At 43.1% G+C, this 17,222-nt stretch overlaps 1 protein-coding gene across 1 annotated transcript in view; it reads right to left on the bottom strand.

The window, feature by feature from the left end:
• vangl1 (VANGL planar cell polarity protein 1) overlaps nt 1-14,099 on the bottom strand; it is a 47,404-nt gene extending 33,305 nt beyond the window's left edge. Inside the window, exon 1 of the mRNA XM_023828914.2 lies at nt 13,966-14,099. The gene's annotated coding sequence lies outside the window, so the exon portion shown is untranslated. The remainder of the gene's footprint in view (nt 1-13,965) is intronic.
• Nucleotides 14,100-17,222: the final 3,123 nt, after the last annotated feature.

Genomic DNA, 17,222 nt, shown 5'->3' with positions numbered 1-17,222 from the left:
ATATTCCAGACTGTGTGAAATCGATAAATCTTTAAAAAAAAAAATCAAAGAATAAGAGCAGTTTAAAATATTTAGCAGTAATACAATTGGCTGTGATTTCTGTTCTTTGTGTTTGCGGTTTATTCATTCTGAAGTTTTTGTTTTTGTGTGAGCTTTCATCATTGTGCACTCGTGTGGTGCGTTTGAGCAATTTTATGAAAGTGAGGGGAACAAGCAAATAGGAACTGATTACCAGAAGGCATCGGTCTTTCCCTGAATGGAAATATTTTGGATTCTACAGAGACAATATTAAGCAAGAGCAAGTGATTTGTCAGCACTGGCACAACTCGTGGCAACAAGTGTAAGGAATCTGATTATGGTGCTGCTGCTAATTTTATATGCATATTTAGTTAAAATGTTCTTGAAATTCATGTTCTGTGAAATTAATAAATTGACTTAATAAAACTTTAAATAAGTAGAGACTTGGCAACTTCACCAGAATGTGAACTACTGACTTGCCTTTTCCAGCAAAGACAGACTTTTTTTGGCAGATAAGTTCTATTTGGATGTAATTTATTTTGGATCAACTTTGTTATATAAATACTGCAATATGGTAAAGATTTCAAATATCAATGCGTGAATTTTTCCAATATCATTCAGCCCTAGTTTCAAGGCCACTCATTTTTAATGAAGACTTATAATATTACTTTTTGTAAACAAGAGAGCTTCTGCTGTGATGTTGCACGGAATCCACAGCAAAATTCGAAACATTCAGTCTGACAGGGGAGCTGATGGAGGAGAATGGTGAGGAAACATTGTTACTCAGTACATTTCCTTTGAAAAATTGCCAAACAAATTTCAATATTTGTTTTAATTTATATTAGTCTAATACCTTAAATGGAGCATCTTTCCAGTTAAGTGCACTTTTAATTGTCGTCAGGCTTCTGTTGTGTACTGCCCCAGATAATATTTTCACATAGATTATATAGATTACGCAGAGCTCTACAAGTCAGCACCATGGATTTGACCAGGTCTTCATTGCCATCTACCCTTCTTCTCTCAACAGTAAGTTTTTCATTATCAGAGAAAGGTTGCATAGACCAGCTTTGTAAAGCATATATTGCATCACTAAGGATGCAGCGCTCTGCATCTGCCCCACCTGTGTTCCTGATTTGGTTTGGGAAGAGCATCTTATTCTCAGATAATTCCCACAATGTTGATAATCTCAATACTCTACCATGAAAGCTGCCAGGCAACCCAGTGAAGACATTCCCAAAAAAGCCCCTTTCCATTCCATCCTTTCCATGAACACGTTACCCTTACATCAAAATACAGGTGTCAATGAAATGTGTCCTCTGCATTTAACTATGTGACATTGTGACATCAGCACCGAGGGAACAGTGCCCGAGGGTGGTACTTTGCCCAGGGTACCCCAGGGGTACCTTGCTGGTTAGGGGTTCAGACCAGCAACCTTTCAATTACAAACACACTTCCCTAACCATTAGGCCAGCACTGCCTTGGTAAGGCATATGTCTTCTCTTTTGCGCATTACCATTCCTGTCATTTCTAATTTTGTCATACATGTTTTTAATTCATTCATCTATAACAGATGTACATACTGTACATATGTTGGTGAAAAAAATACAGAAAAATAACTAACGAATCAACTTGCTCACCCTCCATTGTCTTAGGGTGGCAATGTAGTTCCCCTACATATGAAGTTACATGTGAAGTTTAACCTATGAGCCTTTTGCATCTCCCAAGCTTATTCAGCATAAAGGTCCTGGCTCCTGTTGCGCTATGGGAAAGTGACACACAAAAGTGGCCAGGAGCTACAGAAGTTCCCAGTCCAGACAGCCCATGAACTTGAAACCGGGAACCAGGTTCTGGAACTTTGGTGGGAAAGTACCTAATAAAGGACAACTGAAAAATGTTCAGACAAACAGGTCTCTGTCAAACTTTACAATCTCTAATGACTCCAGATCAGATTAACAGGACCCAAGATAACTGACCCATAGTCCTCTTGCCTGCTGTGTTTGTTGTCTCTGGTAGATACTATGCATTAGCAACACTAAATCCAGGTCCTATTCCTATTTCTGCTCAGAGCTATAAAGGAAGATTAACATTATTATTAACGCTGCTTTACGCCTTTAAGCAATAGAGTAAGACTAGTTTTCCTCTGCCCAATGTCACGGTCTTCTAGGAGATCATCTTCTGAAGACCCAACAGAGCCAAACTAGAGAGGATAAGAGTGCTTAATACATCACAGGGCTCCACGACGTCTCTCTCTAGTATAATTAAAGCCATCGGCCGCGTCCCTACATCCTTACAATTACACCAATCCCCTGCGCAACAGGAAGTCATCTCAATACCGAAGACGGGAATCCTCGCCCCAAGAAATTGAATCATCCGGAAGGCAATTAATTTCAGATTTGATTTGACTTGAGAAGGCCGGTTCATTCCCGCGGCTGTATGGTCATGTGACCAGGGGTGCAGAGCGAACAGGGATGCACAAAAGAGCAGCTTGCTGTCCCCTTCACGCCTTCCCACTCAATAAGACCAACTGTCCAAGGAAAAAAAATAAAGTACAGCTGCTTTTGCAAGATGTAACTGCAGCATCATCCTCTCCCTGAGAATCTTGACAGCATTCTGGAAGAAAGGATCTGACTTGTCATCAATGAAGTCTTTGGTGTTTCATGACTAAACAACACTAGATGAGTAACAAGCTAACATGTCCATGTCCTCTCCGTACTCAAATCAGTGACATCTGCTCGGGAATAAGCGTCAAGACCTTGCTCAATCAAATCTGGTCAATCAGCAATGCTCTTAAATAAGTAACACTGACTATACTGTTACGTAACATCTGAATCTGCAACAGAAGCAGAACTGACAAAACTCCATGAATCAAAGGGTGGAGCACTTCCAGGAGTGATCAAGGCCGCGGTGGTGTGGAAGACAGGACTCCCTGACAGCATTTAGCAGAAAGGGCTTTCTGGAAGGGTGTCTGGGAAGGTATGGTATCTGAAACAAGGAGCAGAGACCTACCTTCACCCAGGGTGACCTACTTACAATTTGAGTAATGAATGACTAAATATGAGGCGCGACCTTTTAGCAGACAACGGCACCAGGCTCCACTCTCCATGTGCGTTGTGGACGAGTCAACTCATGGGTATCCTCCTTGTTGTTTTGGTAGAGAAAAATTATTGACTTTTGTCTCACCAAAACATCACCTGACATGTCTTCTGAAAAATGAACACCACTTCACCTGTGAGATGGTCAAAGGACATTTGCTCGGCCTCCAGTCTGAAGCGGTGTTTACATAATTATTCATAAATAATGGAGGAGAACTTATAATCCAGGTGTGACCTTACTGAGTGCTGAGGAACTCTCTCTTCAAGCTGCCCCAACTGCACTTCCACGCTCATCAAATATTGTCGAGTGCTGGCTCACAGCGGCAAAGAGATTATGCAAATGTAACTTCAGAAAAACCCAAAGCCCACTGGGACATAAAACTCATAATAAAATCACTCTAATCCTATCTTTTTTAATTCATGGACGTTTAGACTACCCAAGAATATAGAAGCAAAGGATGTGAAAGGGGGGAAAAAACGAAGACCATCTACAAACTGATACTGATGCAGACCAAAAGTGGGTGACTAAGACCTTGAAGAAGCATGCCCACTACAAGAACAATAGCAGTTACATTACCCCCTCTCCTTCCCCAGGGTGAAACATGGATCAGTCAAGACATCAGCTATGGCAGATGTTCTACAGATGCAACAATGACAAAGAAGGGTGGGGATCCTGACAATCTGACCACAGTTAAAGAAGCTTTAAGTACAGATGTCCTGCTTTTCAGCACTCACTCTGCTCTAGCGTGGATGATCAGCAGGACAATAAACTGATATAGTTATTTATTTCGCGGGTGCTTTTATCCAATGCAACATGCATTTTTTTTGAGAAACCAGAGTCAGACAGTCCCTTGAGTAACTGGAGGTTTAGGGTCCTGCTCAAGGGTCCAATGGCGATTCGAGCCGATGACCTTCTGATCACAGCGCCTTAACCCACTGAGCTGCACACCAAGAACTATAATGATGATATTAATAAGAAGGAATAAGACGCGCACAAGCTGGCTCTGTGACATGAGGCTACAGCACCTCCAGCATCTACTCAGCCTTATCACCTAATCTCCCCTCGGCCAGGCCCACACTCAACCTCCACAGCATTCCTCTCTGGTTATATCATGAGCGCTTCTGGTGGGAGGAGCCAGGTCCTCACTAGCGAGCCTCAGCCGAAATGGCAGAAATGCGGCCGGTCGTCATTGCGGGAACCTGAGTCGTAAACGGCTCTGCACTCAGACCCCTTCCTCGCTAACTCCGCCCTGCCATCGAGAGAGAACTTAGTGGCTTTCAGGCTTCCCGTAAACTCAAACGGCTGACTCCATTCTGTTCCAAAACTATACGTATAAAAACAAAAGAAAACAAAAATAAAGCCGCACTTCTAAATATGTTGTTTTGCCATTCATTAAGTAATTGTTAAAACAGGTGATATAAAACATGGGATCTTTAAAGGCATGGGTAAACAGTGACAGAGTAAGTGAGAACACCACACGCCCGTCGCCACGGCAGCAGAGACGCAGAAACACAGGGGGAGGGAACGGCATGGAAACAAAGCACTAGGCTCAGCGTGATCAGGCGTTAAATACATGCTAACTCTCTGGCCCAAATGCTGAGTATATGAAGGGTGTCCTGTTTGTTTCTGGGGAGAAAGTACACCATAATTTACGGTAATTGCAACTCATCTGAAATCCCAAGCATTTTCAACCTCCAAACGGGTTTACTGTCACGTGCTAACCGTTCAGCAAGCATTGACTGGAAGCTAGAGGGTCTTCCTCAAAGCCAGGGTCCAGTGCGGATCTGTCACCCCACTATCTCGAGCCGACAGGCCGAAAGCCTGCCATTCCGACCAACCAGAACCACAGCAGGCTTGACCTGAATTCCGCAACAGCTCTTCAGAGAAACCCTGACAACAGCAAAAGCGTGATGTCATTTCCTCAGGACAGCGAGACAGAAGAAGACAAATGAGGCCTGTAAAAGCTCCGGGTTGGAACAACGACCTTCAGATCACGATGATCCCAGGACGAAAACACTGAACGCCCTTGGGAACCCCGCAGTGGTCAGCCCTAAACAAAACAACGCAGAGGCACCCAGCCTTATAGTTGTAACCAACTGTGGTTTTTCTGCAAGGAGACCCGGAATTATACACAGAGCAGGGAGGGGAACAAAGGGCTTCTCCAGAACCTTCATCTGGAGCACTTTCCCAATCCTATCAATCACTAAAGGCAAGACGACAGAGTCAAATCTGCTAAAGCTACAAGGGGAACACAGAGCCACTCAGCGGAGAAGCTATGACCTCATAAACACATCGACCGCAATCGTGTGGCCCTAGAAGAAGCCTAACGACATAATAAAACAGGTCAGGAGGTCGGCGACTGCATCACCCTTCTAAGTGCAATTACGAAGTGACCTCTATGGAAGCCTGGTTTTAACCTGCAACAATACAGTGCAGTTTCACATACGATTAACGACTGACCATTAATGACATTTGAATGGATAAACAGATACGTGTATAACTTGCAGGGTTGCCAAGTCTCACGCATCTGGCATGACACTTGCTTTCAGACATTCACGCTCACACAAGAAATCTTCGGCAAATCTATATTATTCCACTATAAACCTAAAATTAGCTACATCAAAAGCTTTAGGGTAGTTTGGCAACCCTACAGACTATTTACAAAGTAATAAATCTATTATATACAAGTAAATGAGTGTGCAGGTGTGTCTCGCATTGAAAATCTCACTCCTGCCAGTCGACCAAAGTTGGCAACCCTGTACTTCATCATTCAATAACATTATTGATCCTGAAGTAAACTGCAAAAAATACAATCCGCAGCATGCATGACAACACGTCGGACCTAACTGTGCAACGTCCAAAGAAACCAAATGAAACACACTCCTTTTTGTATTTTCTAAAGTTAAGAAGGCTGACAGGATGAGCTTGGGAATGTGATTCATTTACAGAGCGACTCCCTAAACATACAGCTTCCAAATAAACCTACAACGTCCCCAAACGCTGCAATTAAGCAAACCTACTATGCACCCAGCAGTAACTGGAGCGAGGTAAATTCACCCTGAGGGCCAGAAGCGCGTTTTTTCATTTCAGAACCCTGTTTTATGGGCATCTCGCTTGAAAGGTCCATTCAGTGATGATACACGTGGTTTAGCTGAATGCTGGCCATATATGGCCTGGTCCTGCTGTAACTAGAGGTTATTAAAGCAGCTTAGATCTCTGCTGATGACCCATCTTGGCTATAAGTGCTGCTAATGAGGAGAAATTAAGCTTCACTTGCCATTTCTAGAAATAGAGGAACATTGGAATACATCTTTTCGCATATCCTATCTTCCTCTCCTTTGAGAAACACACACACACACAATGCGCACAGAAGGTCTTAGGACACTTGCTTAATTCTGTAAAAATGTTGCAGATTTATTGGTTTCATAACACAAGCCCATTGACAAGGAAGGTTTAACATATCTGCACATATCTACCATGGAAACATTTTCTTTTAATTGAGTAGAAAATGCTGTGGACACTCTGACGTATACAATTGCAAACTTATGAAAGCGGCCCACAAAGCAAACAAACTTGTAGCTTATTTTTGTGCCAACTGTGGATAGGATACATTTTGTCAAAGCATGTGTAATTATGTTATGACAAACACTACTGCTATAAATAAATAACGTTAAATTTACTGATGATTTGGATTATTTCGCATTCTATGGCGCCAAAAATAGTATGCGATTTCCTGCTTTTTTCCCCACAAAAATACTATGCACTTCACAAACACACTTGGATTACCAATAATTTCAAACATCTTGGTCTATGCCTCATTTTTTTTAATTTTGTCCCAGTATCAAATACGCTTTAATGATATTGGTGGAACGTGGCAGTAAAAAATACATGAACATAAAATTAAAGCCTGTAAGTAAGAATGTGCAATAAATAGCCTAGATAATGGATATATTGATGGAAACTTACAACAACAGTGTAATCGTCTATGTAGCTTTATATTAGGCTGTCCATGTCTTGAACTCCGTCCCTGATTACTTTACTCTTTTTACTTCAAGTGCTCCAATTCAGTGCATCAAACAAAACAATGAACCTCTTCGTTGAAATTTTCAAAAAAAATTTCAGTGGCTATGTTGACGCGGTACAAAAATGCATGTTTTTATGGGTTGTTTAAACACGTAATTTTATGCCGTTTAAACATGGGTATTTTTACCGTGTATAGATGGTTAAAATGCATGTGGAGACATGTTCTGTCTCACGGTTTATACCGACGGTGCTTGGGAACTGCTTGGTCAGAACAAAAGTTTACTCGCTTGTGTTCTGTGGAACACTCTTTAGCGGATAGTGATTGGTTGCCGCCGAACCGCATCATAGCTCATTACCATGAAGCTGACCAGGCTTCAACTACATTTTCAACACACAACGCACCGTGCCGGCCCACGGTGTGAAGTATGGTAATCATAAAATGGGTCCACCTGCTTCAAAAGGTATAAAAATTAAGACTGTATGGACAGAGCAGCAGGACACAGGCCGTAGCATCCGGAAGCAACCCGTGGAAAGCTCTGGAATGCAGTCTTGACAGTACATTTCAGGTGGCAGCAGCTTCCCAAATGGCTTTTATGAAACAGATGGCGTATTATTCTGTCTAAGCAACTTATCGACTAAACTGACAAACAAGTCTCAAAGAACTGTGGCAAAGCAAGAACATATGTTAGTGTACATGTGTGAAAGCTTCAATGTTAAAAGTAGAAAAGTTGCTCTGAACTATATCTGATTATTATTCCATTGATAATTTAGGACACAGAAAGGCAATTTTTATATTTATTTTTTAATATAGTCCATTTAGAATCATCACTGGCATTTTAAACCAAAAGCGTACGAAAGACATTAAGTTCTGCAGTCAGGAAAAACACACAACATTTGTTTAAGTTGATTAATCTCTGCGAAACAGTTGCCGAAAACCTTGGCATGCTTGCAGTAGAGGTACAGGAAAAGCTGAGCCACAAAGACCAAACAATGCTGAAGCATTTCACAGACGCTCCCAGGGAACAGGAAAGAAAAGGAATTATTTCCCTGTCCCAACATGACCCAATAAATTATCATTTTACCATTACGGCTAAATGCTGAATGTTGACATGAGGACTTTCGTCTACTGGAAAAGCGCAAGGCACTGGGGCATCTGGGACATTCCCGCTAGATCACATGGGCCTGCAGTCCATGACAGCTCGAACCTCAGCCACGTCGGCCATTTTTGTCAAGGTCAATGAGGTAATTTGCAGACGCCACACGACTCAGATGATGGCAAGATGGGTATGACTGGACAATACACAGGGGTTGCCAGATTTCAGGAGTCACGCGACAGCAGTTAGGCGGCAGCCCTGCGGTCTCGCGACCCACAGACTTGGCTTGTGTCAAAGCGGCCGGAAGCGTGCCAGGCAGTAATCTTTTGCCCTTCCTTGGGGGGGGTGGGGGCTCCATCCGGTCCAATCCTCTTAGCCTTATCAGCTCCAGGGCAGAGAAGAGGGTCGTGGTGTTTGGAGGAACCCAAAGAGCTTCAGAGTGGCCCAACTCCAGCTAGCGCTCCGGTTTTTCAGAATTCCTCCCGCAACCTCCAGGGCGTGACGCCGAGGAAGTCCCGGTGCAGCCCGAACGGGGGAAAGAGGTCACGGCACACAGCACAGAAACAGAGTCCAAGTGCCTGTGTATATAACGAGGTCACCGACTCCTGGCCGAGATTGCGTTGTCTATCCACTCCTGCACCAGCAGAGTACCAGGACACACACACACATGCATGCACGCACATACACGTGCACACAGGCGTCTGACCATCTGCACCCGAGGCCCTCTGGAGATAAACAAAGGGAATGGCCAACAGCGCCTGCGCTATTAATAGCAACGCCAAAGTTACAAATAGCAATGGGCGACACGCAATGAAAACAATCCACGCCTCAAAACGTAATCATTAAAGTTGGAAACGTAAAACATCTATGTGCATGACTTAAACACCACAGCTAGGATATTTTTTCATATCATCAGACCTTCTAGACATTTCACCCCAGTACACGGTATATGATGGTACTTATAAACAAACAAAAGACAAAAACAAACAAATAAACAGAAACTAAACCATGAAGACTACCATAAACTCTATATCATGGATGGAATCAGAGACAAAACCTAAACAGCCTCATCGCTGTGTAAGTTCAGCAGCGGGAAACAAGGACACAACTCCTCGTTGAACACAACTCCTCGTTGAGATCACACTTCGATTATTGACACCACTATCACTACCCGATCTGCAGCACCTCCCTGATCTATGCACTGTGATCTACTCCAACAGTTTACGGTGCATTCAGGGCACATTTTGTTTTTGTGTCATTAACCTACGTAAACGCTATACTTTGACTTTTTTTTTTTTTTTTTTTAACTTAAGTGCGGCTCCAGACACGGCTAAGGCTGTGCAGTACAATACATCGCCTCAATATTACATCTCCATATCAAAGAAAGAGGAGCGTCTGTTTTTGATGGGATTAAAAATAATACCTTCGGCATTTCTAAAATATATATATATATATACAGTATATATACACCCCCATTACTCAACTTCCTAACCTGATCTATCCCCTAAAATCAATTCAGAACAAGAACATGGCCCAATTTCGAACAGAAAAAGTTACCTGGATATCAGGAGGTTCTTTACTAAGAGCTCGATTAGTCAACGTAGTCGATGACGTTGACATTAATATTTTAAATTGACGCGTCATTTTTTTTATTATTTTTTATGAAATCACCATTATGATTTCCAAAACGCTTCAGTTCATTATAACAAATGTTTTCCTTTAATATCAGTACGTAATTATGTGAGTAGTTCAAATTATCACAGAATATAAAGGTTTTACACTGTGCGAAGTGCGACAGCTCACGACGGCAGCACTAGTGCTACGCACGAGCGCCTGAAGCGAAAACACGCAGGCGCTGTTCTGCATGATGGACTGCCAGAACGGGCAAGAGCACCTTAAGTGTTGTCTGTTCATGTTTATTAAATTACGTTAGTAATTTAAAATTAGTACGGTGAGCTTTTAAATACCTTTTGTCCTTGTAGTTGCTAAATACTGTGAATATTAAAGCCATAAACTTGTCTGCCTGCTACCTTAGAATCTCACTGAATAAGTGTTTGAGAAAATTTCTACGTGGATTTCAGTCTGTGTTCGTGTGCATTGGGCTTATTGGGAATTGAGACCAGTGTTATTATCGTAAACTAAAACTGAAATGAAAACTAAAAATAAAAGAAAATAATTTGTGAACTGAAATAAAAATGAAAACTATATTTACAAAAAAAATGTGGACTTTAATCAGCAAGAAATACCGCCACACCACCAACATCTTTTTACCTTGTTTATCCACAATATCTTCCTTTATAAAAGATTTCGTGGTTGCTATGTCTGCATTCACTGCCACTATAGTGCTTCCATAATTTACCAAAGCAATAGCACCGGGCGCTCCACTAATCGAGATTAATAAACATAAGGATACGCCGAATTTAAGAAGACTACCAACTTCTGGGTGTCACAATACGCATGTAATTAATATTTTCCGCATACTACTAATTTGCTTATCGAATTGTGGGTGAAAATACTGCCAAAAACCCGGCGTCCACAGAAATCCACAGAAAAATAGTTGTTAGTGGCAGTCCTACTATGCTTTGATTCTGTGAAAACTCTGACACAGGACATTTGTAAACCCCACCTCAGTGCCGTAGGACACCACTTTGCACAGAACCCTGTGGCAAGATGCACAATTAGCAACAAGATGAGTTACACAAGAGAAGAACAAACGGATGAACGAGCCGTGACTCTGTCATTAACCTACATCAGGAGTTTCTCAACTCTGTCCCCGGGGACCTCCAGACGGTCCACATATCCGCTCCCGCCTATAGCACCCAGCCCAAACAATCAAGAACAGCAAATACTTGGTACACCTGTGCTGAGCACTGGGAGGGAGCAAAAACTTAGACGTGGGGGGGGGGGGGGGGGGGGGGGGTCCCTAAGGACGGCGTTGAGAAACACTGCCCTAAATATATCGAATCTCAAGTCTAACGACATTACTCTTGTTATAAACAAGAGCTATTATAAAACACTTAAAGTCCTTCAATTAAAAGGTGTTAAAGCAGAATAGCATGTAACTTAGGCACCCCCAGAATCTATTCCCCTGCCCTCTGCAGGACAGTACTCCTTTAAAATGGTAACTGGGCTAATGGCAATTTAACAAACCATCACCCCAGTAAGCCACATTCACACATGAGCACTGCAACCACAAGCAAGCAAAATTAATGGGGGAACAAAAAAAAAAAAACCCACAAAGAAAGCAGGTGCACAGGTAGAACGGGAGGAAGAAGAGTTTTGGAGGGGTCACATCCAGCAAGGAGGGGGCGCTCTCTCTCTCCATCCCTCCGCTAATTAAATATCACCTTTCATCATTTGGAGCTTCAGGAGACGTGTCACAACACGCACGGTCCCGGGCCATTTAGCGGTAAAGCGGGGGCCGGGACGTCAAAGGCCCCCGGGAGGATATCTCCCCGCAATAACACCTCCCTGACGTTATAAACAGAGATCATTCATGCAGATAATAGCCAGATAGAGAAATGACAGGGCTAAATTATTCATTACACACACTTCTGTTTCTGCACCAGTGGCGATTCGCCCATCTCCAGTGGCTGCTGCTGTTTTACAGTAAGAGGAAGTTTATAAAAATCACCAGGAAGCCCCGTCCCCACGACCCATCACACTTTGTCAAATCCAGGTCCAGGCTAATGAGCTGTTATTTCACTGCTTAATGCTCACATGCAGCTAATCATGCGCAAACAACAGGCCATGCTTGACACTCTCCACAAACTTCAGAATCTTATGTATTTTGTTGTAGAATATCAGGAATTTAAAATAAATTAATATTCTTACATACCCTGCAGGCATTTCTTGGCATAAAACTTCTTTACTACATGTCAATAATCAAATTTTTCCTAATATTTTAACATATGCTTATAGATTGGGAGATGGGAGTCCATCCACTCGTCTGTCTTCCATAACCACATATCCAGTCCAGGATTGTGGTGAGCCTGAAGCCTGTCCCAGAAGGCTGGGGGACCCCCCCGGGGGGGGAGGCAAGCACTCACACAAAGTGTAATTTAGAAGCACCAATTCACATAACCGCATGTTTTGGGATTACGGACAGAAACCGGAAGACCCAAAGGAAACCTAAATGGACGAAGGGGGACAAGCCAACACCACGAACAACAGAGCTGGGGGCTGGAATCGAACCTGCGACCCCGGAGGGGTGAGGCCACAGGATTTCCACAAAGCCACTGCAGCAACCAGCCCACACTATATGGATACTTCATTATTATTACTACTACAGGAAATATCACCCCAGCTAAAGCTAACAGCACAGTGGGAGGCTGGAAACATTAAACCCCTTGTAGGTTTTAACAGCGGTCTCATGGTGCCAAGCAGCCAGCAGCTCCAGATGAGACGCTTCGAGAGCGATGCAGGTGAGGTTAGCCGAAGACGCCTAACGTTTATCCTTCAGACAAGCCAGATCCGATCAGGAGGGCGATGGGTCTAATGAGGGCTGGGTGTGGACGTCGCATCCCCCAAAGCTGAACTGTCAAGGAGCTCAATTTATAAGCTAATGACAGTCCTGGAAACCCAGGTGGATTAAGCAGCAAAACTCAGCCGGAAACAGGACACTCCAAGGCACCTCACGAACTGAAGTGACCAAATCATTTTGTATTTTTTATTGTTTTATGTTAGACTGGACTTGGCATCATAGAAAAAAAACATATTTACAGCAGGTTAGTACTCTGTTGATCGGAAGGTGGTCTGATTGCTGATGATCAACACCTTGCTTATGTGGAGATGACAAGAGGGTTTTCTTACGGACACTTCTGACAAAAAACATGCCCTTTTAAAAACATATATGAATTATAGAATCTTTGCTGCCGGTGCGAGGCTGAGCCTCCTGCATGCCAAAGTGCGGACGGGAGCAGGAAACTCCCAGGTCTCCGGCGGGCCTCTTTGCAAAAGCCACTTAAAAAAGAGCCGGTAAAGCGGCAGGGGAACCGCCAGTAAAAACGCTGAGATCATGCGAGCCTGGGTTGGTGCAGGGGGGCTTACATGCTGTGATCGGGGGAGGGGATGCCATGCCATCGCAGTGTATGTATGCATGCAGGCAACTCCCCCCCCCCCCCGTAGACCCCAAAACCACCTCCCAGTTTCATGCATCGCGTTTCATATCAAGGAGGTGAGATATCGGCACCAGATTACACTGTTGCGAATATAAATCAGACAGATACACGAACTGCTGTGGGGATTCAGAGGAACCACATTGAGGAAGGGGGACGAGCGATCACCCCGGCTTGAAGATACAGCCAGCTGTAGGAGAGGACCCCCCCGCCCCACCGGGTTTTATTTGGGGTTGGATCTGCTCTCACGCAGCGCAGGAGGGGGGATCCATGAGGTCTCCCGGTACTGCACGATTCCTCCAGTGAGGAGTAATGCACCACACGTCCCTCGGAAAATCCTGCACCGTGCGTTCAAAAGAGAAAAAAGGAAAAACCCAACCCTGCGGATCGGACGAGTAAAAGCCGAGCCGATCCAGAGCGAGAGCGGCGTTAGAGAAGTTAGAGCAGGAACAACGGAGTGCCAGTTTTTTGGTGGTGGGTGGGGGATGATCAAGCACGGACATAACTTCAGGCTCGCTTTTTACAGTCGAGGTGGCTTTTCACGCTAGGAAATTAAAACCGCCCCTCCTCACCGAAACGACGCGCGCGCACATTTTCACGGAAAAGTGATCAAAACTCACCTCTTGGCAGCGTCGCATGTCCGCGGCGAGAGCCCACTGTACGGATATTCATGCAATCCCACAAGCCGTGAGCCACACGGAGCACAAAACTAACCCGGATAAGAGACCCTAGGAATCGCTCGTACTCAAGGAGCGGCGCGGGCGGGGGGGGGGGGGGGGGGAGCAAGGGGAAACTGTCGCAGTACCCACAGCTGCCACGAGGGGGCAGGCGCTAACCTGTTAATGCTAGTTGATTCACTCGCTCAGTCCAACAATATTCAATATGTATATTGGCATGTATGTATCATATTTGATAGTTTTTTACAAACTTATTTTAATGATCTGCTAGTCCGTATAAAACAACACATTTTGGAGTATTTTTTTTATTACATTTATTTTAATCTTATTTATTAAAATGCAGTCTAATATCAATATTATTAATATATACTACAATAAATAATAATAATGATAAAATATCATGACAATAATCATAAACAACGATAATAAATAACTATATAATGAAAGTATTTCATTTAATGTGTCATTATTAAATGTAATAATTACATTTAAAGCTTATATTTCTTAAATGAGATCTGGATAGCTCAAATATGTATTTGAAGCTATCACGTGATGCTGTTCCAGCTCAAAGCTGAACGGTGTTTCGACACAACAGCCTAATTCTCAAACTCACCATACAGTACCAGTCTAATGTAACGCTGTGTCATTCTTAGCTAGAAAGGCTCTTATCTATTATAAATGAAGCATAGTGTGTCCCAGTATGTTAAATGTCCAGTAAGTATTCGTTTATTTTTTATTTTCATGCATTAAAGTTTCGTTAATTTTGTTTTGTTCCCCCTGCTGTTTAACAGAGATTTGGTTAAGGTAGGAAAATATGGAACTCAGTTGCCTTTTGTAGTTTTATGGTGTTTGTAATGAAGCAAAACCAGTCTCTCTCTTTCTCTCTCTCTCTCCTTCTCTTTCTGATCTTGGCTGTAAACAAAAATGACTACCTGCACAGACCTGTGTCCCCCACCCTCCCGATGCTTATAAAACTTGGGCTGAAGCCCTCAATCCAGTTAGTCAGGCAGAACTCCCCAATATAAGTTAGAGGCAATGTATAAAAATAGCTTAAAGTACGGTTCACCTCTGAGATTGAGATTGAGGGTGTGTCACACAAAAAAATAACTCGCCTCTACATTCCTGAGCTTAAACATTTTTTAAATTATGTTTTTATTTTTATATTTATTGTGAATAACTGTTTCCAAGAACCCTTGGATGTGCTGATTTAGAGCAAAAGGCATTTGGTAGTGTATACCGTGGACAGGACATCTCCAATACTCTGGAAAGATACAAATTTATTCACAAATTCATTAACATCAGGGGCAGCACACCTGTCCATCACAGGACAGTCTCACAGACACTGGTTTATTCACAGATTCATTAACATCAGGCACAGCACACCTGTCATTCACAGGACAGTCTCACAGACACTGGTTTATTCACAGATTCATTAACATCAGGCACAGCACACCTGTCCATCACAGGACAGTCTCACAGACACTGGTTAATTCACAGATTCATTAACATCAGGCACAGCACACCTGTCATTCACAGGACAGTCTCACAGGCATTGGTTAATTCACAGATTCATTAACATCAGGCACAGCACACCTGTCATTCACAGGACAGTCTCACAGATACTGGTTAATTCACAGATTCATTAACATCAGGGACAGCACACCTGTCCATCATAGTACAGTCTCACAGACACTGGTTTATTAACAGATTCATTAACATCCTATCCACCATGAGCAGTGGTGCTTTAATGCATGGGCTTACCCAGGCTGAAATCCAGGGGCCTCTTCTAAAAAGGGGCCTCGGTTAATCTTGTTTAATAAAATCTTATACTTGGAGTTGCCACTCATCACATTTTATACTGAATAATAAAATGCTGTTTCCCATTTTGAACCAATACAGGATGCAATTTGTCCCATATTTTTGCGTAAGGAGTAAAATACACTTTTTCCCAGGCCATGCACCCAGTCCCTCCGCGCCTGGGCGCTGGTTCGTCAGCTAACCCTATGCCCTTGGGTGCTGGTTCGTCGGCTAACCCTCTGCCCTTGGGTGCTGGTTCGTCGGCTAACCCTCTGCCCTTGGGTGCTGGTTCGTCGACTAACCCTCCGCGCCTAGGTGCTGGTTTGTTGGCTAACCCTCTGCCCTTGGGTGCTGGTTTGTCGGTTAACCCTCTGCCCTTGGGTGCTGGTTTGTTGGTTAACCCTCTGCACCTGGGTGCTGGTTTTAGCCCTGGTTTTGGCAGAACTGCATGTACACAGGTCCCAGAGCAAACTCCTTACCCCCAGCTTCAAGGCTGCTGCACACTGGCTAATTCTGCGCTGTGCTGCCCCCCCCCCCCCCCCCCCAAGCTGCTCTGAGATATGTGAGAGCAAGATGGAGATAGGCGAATGCCAATTTCTACAAGAGGATTAATAAAATATCACTATTCTATACCTCCTTGCATTTTCACTCTTGATAATAGGACAAGAAAGAAAAGTATGCAATGAAAACAAACCAACCTTGCATACCAGTTTGGGAAACCAGCACTGTAATGCTGGGAGAAGCCAGGGTTACTCTGGATATATTACTTTGGGCAAGTGATCTACTATCATTGGCCACGTGGGGGCACTGTGGGGAATTGTGGGTTAGGGTTCTGTGTCCAAGATCAGAAGGTTGCTGGTTCAATCCCCCTGACTGGCAGAGCAATTGTATTACAGAAAAATGACTAACCCTTTGCTCTGAACCCAAGCATCACTCGCACCAATATATGTGTGCATCTCATTTGAGAACAAGCTGGGATATGCCAGAACTGAGAAATTCCTATGTACCTGTACTTAAATGTGTATGAAAGTCAACTTCATACAAAGTACAATTACTAAAAAAAAATACAGAACATGATTAATAGAGTTTTGTATTATTTTACTTTTTAAATATAACGATGATGATGATGATTGTGAAATGAACACATTCAAATGTAATTCATATATATATATATGTGTTGTTCTTAATGACTTTAATCCAAGTTGTAACAAACCAGTAGAAATTCACATTACACACTTCTGAAGAAAGATAAATGCATTTAAAAGCATTTACATAAAGAGCACCATTAAAATGTAACTTCTAATGTGAGATCTGTCTTACTCCATCAGCCAAGCTTGAGGTTTAGCTGTAAAAATACTATTAGGATATTAGATACTGTATATATTTATTAATCTATCCATTTT

The sequence above is a fragment of the Paramormyrops kingsleyae genome, chromosome 16 (genome assembly GCF_048594095.1).
Source record: "Paramormyrops kingsleyae isolate MSU_618 chromosome 16, PKINGS_0.4, whole genome shotgun sequence".
Lineage (NCBI taxonomy): Eukaryota > Metazoa > Chordata > Actinopteri > Osteoglossiformes > Mormyridae > Paramormyrops > Paramormyrops kingsleyae.
Note: the sequence above shows the minus strand (reverse complement) of the source record. Positions and strands in the feature narration are given on the sequence as shown.